The sequence below is a fragment of the Tupaia chinensis genome, unplaced genomic scaffold (genome assembly GCF_000334495.1).
Source record: "Tupaia chinensis unplaced genomic scaffold, TupChi_1.0 Scaffold000430_1, whole genome shotgun sequence".
In the NCBI taxonomy this organism is placed as follows: Eukaryota; Metazoa; Chordata; class Mammalia; order Scandentia; family Tupaiidae; genus Tupaia; species Tupaia belangeri.
The window spans coordinates 2400272-2404813 of record NW_006159935.1 but is presented as its reverse complement, the minus strand read 5'-3'; the positions used below and the strand labels follow the sequence as shown (position 1 = coordinate 2404813).

The 4542-nt window shown below is 40.4% G+C and overlaps 1 protein-coding gene across 2 annotated transcripts in view; it reads left to right on the top strand.

Annotated features, from left to right (window-relative positions):
- ECT2 (epithelial cell transforming 2) overlaps window positions 1–4542 on the top strand; it is a 66015-nt gene that overhangs the window by 40548 nt on the left and 20925 nt on the right. The window lies entirely within an intron of this gene.

Genomic DNA, 4542 nt, shown 5'->3' with positions numbered 1-4542 from the left:
CATCTTATACACAGTTTAACTGGAAACTTACACATATACCGATTATCTAACCTGGCCGTTCCTATTCCCAGGAAATTAGCCAAGAGCAACGGAAGTGTATGTCCACACAAAAACTTCTTCACAGAAGTTCATAACAGCTTCACTGATAAACCAGAAACTGTGGACCAGCGGGTAGCTTAGTTGTCAGCACATGGCTGGTTCCCACACGGCAGAATGCCAGGCCTGAGACCACGCCCCTGCAGCTTGAAAAACACTGGAAGTGCATGCCCAAAGTCCTGAAAGGAGAAATGGAGGAGAGGGCTGCAGCATGACCATCCTCCGTGGACAGTGCTTCCTCACGTCCCTTCTCCCTCTCTCTCTCTCTCTCCCTCTCCCTCCCTCCTTCCCCCTCTCTCTCTCCATCCCTCTCTGTCTCTCTCTCTCTCTCTCTCTCTCTCTCTCTCGCAAGCACATATACCCTCTACCAAAAGTTTTTTTAAAAAGCCAAAAGCTGGAAATGATCAAAACGAAAATGAACAGTCTTAGGTTGTCGGAAAAGTCATGACACATTTTTATGTAGAAAAGTAATGTTCTGGCTTTTCTGACGACCCAGTAAATTGTGATCCAGCCCCAACCATGGAAATGAGGAAAGGCTGATTTCAAAATAATGCTGAGGTTGGTGGCATGGTGGTTAAGGGTGCTGACTCCCACATGGCTGCCCATGGTTCAAGTCCTAGACCTAGTGGCTTGCTTTCTCACTTCCATTCTCTTGGTCTCTTTCTCTCTCCTCCCATTCCTCTCTGGTCAAATTTAAATAAATAAATAAATAAGTAAAAGATAATTCTTTAAAAAAAAATGATCACACTGAGCTAAAAGGCCAGATTCTACCATCGAATTCTATTTAGGTGAAATTGTAGAAAATGTATGTGATAGTGACTGAAAGAGCAGCCGCTGCCTTGGGGTGGGGGAAACAGGCAGAGGCAAAAGAGAGACTACCAAGTGGCAAGAGTAAATTCTGGGGAGGGACAGACATGTGTTCTATTTTGATTGTGGCTGTGGTTTCATAGGAATAGATTTATTGCAAAATTAATCAAACTATATATATTTTTTTCTTTTTTGGGGGAGAGGTTTTTGCTATAGGGCACATGCACTCACCAGACAGAGAGAGACAGAGAGATAGAAAGTGAGAAATCACCCCCTAGGGGGGATGGCCACGCCGCAATCCCTTCTCCTCCATTCGCCTCTCGGGATCTTGGGCACGCACGCACACGCGCCCGGCGTGAGTTTAAGCCACCGGGTCCGGGATGCGAACCACGGTCGACTACATGGGAGTCCAGCGACATAGACATTACGCTAACTGCTGGTCCGTCAAACTGTATTTTTAATATGTAGTTTGGTAACAGAAAAAAAGGCAAACTGAAGTCACTAAAGACCTATTATCTATAATGATAAACGAATAAGCATGTGTAACTACTGTCAGAATTCAGTTTGGGGAGGTGTTTCTGACTGGCTTGCATGGCAAGAACTAGTAAATTGGTGCTACCTCATTATTCCCTTTACCTGATACATTATGGTTGTTTTAGCCAACATAATAAAGACTTAATCCCTGAGGAAAATGTTCGAGAATCTCAAGAATTTAAATCTGGTCAAATTTTAGAAGGTTTATAAATCAGCATCACAATTCTACATTAAAATGTTCCTATAAGTGAACATTTATTGCAAATCTAGTATAAGCCAGTACTTAGGAAAGGAATATTATTTAAAATACTCATAAATTTTCAGGAAGCTTAAACAATGTTGAAAGAAAAAGAAACCTTTAAACATCTGTCTTATGCATTCAGCTCATTATCCCTACTACTTGACACTATTTACGGAGGCAGTGGGTCAAATGACTAGTCTATTTGGTACTTAGGTTATTTTATATCTTTGTTTACCATAAAATATAATACATAAATAACAATAGCATAAGCCTCTTCTTAAAGAGTATTCTATACATTAAACAGGTAAGTCACTCCAGTGACAACCTCGCAGCTTCTCCCTTATAAAAATACGTAAATAATGTTGGCCTACTTCAGAACATTGTTGAAAGAACCAAGGTAAATAACGTGTATAGGGTATTTTAAACCATAAAGAACTGAAAAAATAAAGACGATTATCATCATTAAGTTCTCGAAACTGTTATCCTGGCTCCAGAATAAAAAATCAAAAGCGTGAAGGTTGGCTGGTAAACATGAACATAAACCGAAAAGAAAGGCCTGGCATTCTGCCGTGTGGGAACCAGCCATGTGCTGACAACTAAGCTACCCGCTGGTCCACAGTTTCTGGTTTATCAGTGAAGCTGTTATGAACTTCTGTGAAGAAGTTTTTGTGTGGACATACACTTCCATTGCTCTTGGCTAATTTCCTGGGAATAGGAACGGCCAGGTTAGATAATCGGTATATGTGTAAGTTTCCAGTTAAACTGTGTATAAGATGGTCGTATTATTTTACACTCCTGCCCACAGCGTATGGTGAGTTCAAGCATCTCCATGTCCTTCCCTACTTGTCGGAAAAGTCATGACACATTTTTATGTAGAAAAGTAATGTTCTGGCTTTTCTGACGACCCAGTAAATTGTGATCCAGCCCCAACCATGGAAATGAGGAAAGGCTGATTTCAAAATAATGCTGAGGTTGGTGGCATGGTGGTTAAGGGTGCTGACTCCCACATGGCTGCCCATGGTTCAAGTCCTAGACCTAGTGGCTTGCTTTCTCACTTCCATTCTCTTGGTCTCTTTCTCTCTCCTCCCATTCCTCTCTGGTCAAATTTAAATAAATAAATAAATAAGTAAAAGATAATTCTTTAAAAAAAAATGATCACACTGAGCTAAAAGGCCAGATTCTACCATCGAATTCTATTTAGGTGAAATTGTAGAAAATGTATGTGATAGTGACTGAAAGAGCAGCCGCTGCCTTGGGGTGGGGGAAACAGGCAGAGGCAAAAGAGAGACTACCAAGTGGCAAGAGTAAATTCTGGGGAGGGACAGACATGTGTTCTATTTTGATTGTGGCTGTGGTTTCATAGGAATAGATTTATTGCAAAATTAATCAAACTATATATATTTTTTTCTTTTTTGGGGGAGAGGTTTTTGCTATAGGGCACATGCACTCACCAGACAGAGAGAGACAGAGAGATAGAAAGTGAGAAATCACCCCCTAGGGGGGATGGCCACGCCGCAATCCCTTCTCCTCCATTCTCCTCTCGGGATCTTGGGCACGCACGCACACGCGCCCGGCGTGAGTTTAAGCCACCGGGTCCGGGATGCGAACCACGGTCGACTACATGGGAGTCCAGCGACATAGACATTACGCTAACTGCTGGTCCGTCAAACTGTATTTTTAATATGTAGTTTGGTAACAGAAAAAAAGGCAAACTGAAGTCACTAAAGACCTATTATCTATAATGATAAACGAATAAGCATGTGTAACTACTGTCAGAATTCAGTTTGGGGAGGTGTTTCTGACTGGCTTGCATGGCAAGAACTAGTAAATTGGTGCTACCTCATTATTCCCTTTACCTGATACATTATGGTTGTTTTAGCCAACATAATAAAGACTTAATCCCTGAGGAAAATGTTCGAGAATCTCAAGAATTTAAATCTGGTCAAATTTTAGAAGGTTTATAAATCAGCATCACAATTCTACATTAAAATGTTCCTATAAGTGAACATTTATTGCAAATCTAGTATAAGCCAGTACTTAGGAAAGGAATATTATTTAAAATACTCATAAATTTTCAGGAAGCTTAAACAATGTTGAAAGAAAAAGAAACCTTTAAACATCTGTCTTATGCATTCAGCTCATTATCCCTACTACTTGACACTATTTACGGAGGCAGTGGGTCAAATGACTAGTCTATTTGGTACTTAGGTTATTTTATATCTTTGTTTACCATAAAATATAATACATAAATAACAATAGCATAAGCCTCTTCTTAAAGAGTATTCTATACATTAAACAGGTAAGTCACTCCAGTGACAACCTCGCAGCTTCTCCCTTATAAAAATACGTAAATAATGTTGGCCTACTTCAGAACATTGTTGAAAGAACCAAGGTAAATAACGTGTATAGGGTATTTTAAACCATAAAGAACTGAAAAAATAAAGACGATTATCATCATTAAGGTCTCGAAACTGTTATCCTGGCTCCAGAATAAAAAATCAAAAGCGTGAAGGTTGGCTGGTAAACATGAACATAAACCGAAAAGAAAGGCCTGGCATTCTGCCGTGTGGGAACCAGCCATGTGCTGACAACTAAGCTACCCGCTGGTCCACAGTTTCTGGTTTATCAGTGAAGCTGTTATGAACTTCTGTGAAGAAGTTTTTGTGTGGACATACACTTCCGTTGCTCTTGGCTAATTTCCTGGGAATAGGAACGGCCAGGTTAGATAATCGGTATATGTGTAAGTTTCCAGTTAAACTGTGTATAAGATGGTCGTATTATTTTACACTCCTGCCCACAGCGTATGGTGAGTTCAAGCATCTCCATGTCCTTCCCTACACTCTGTGGCCAGGAATTTTAATTTG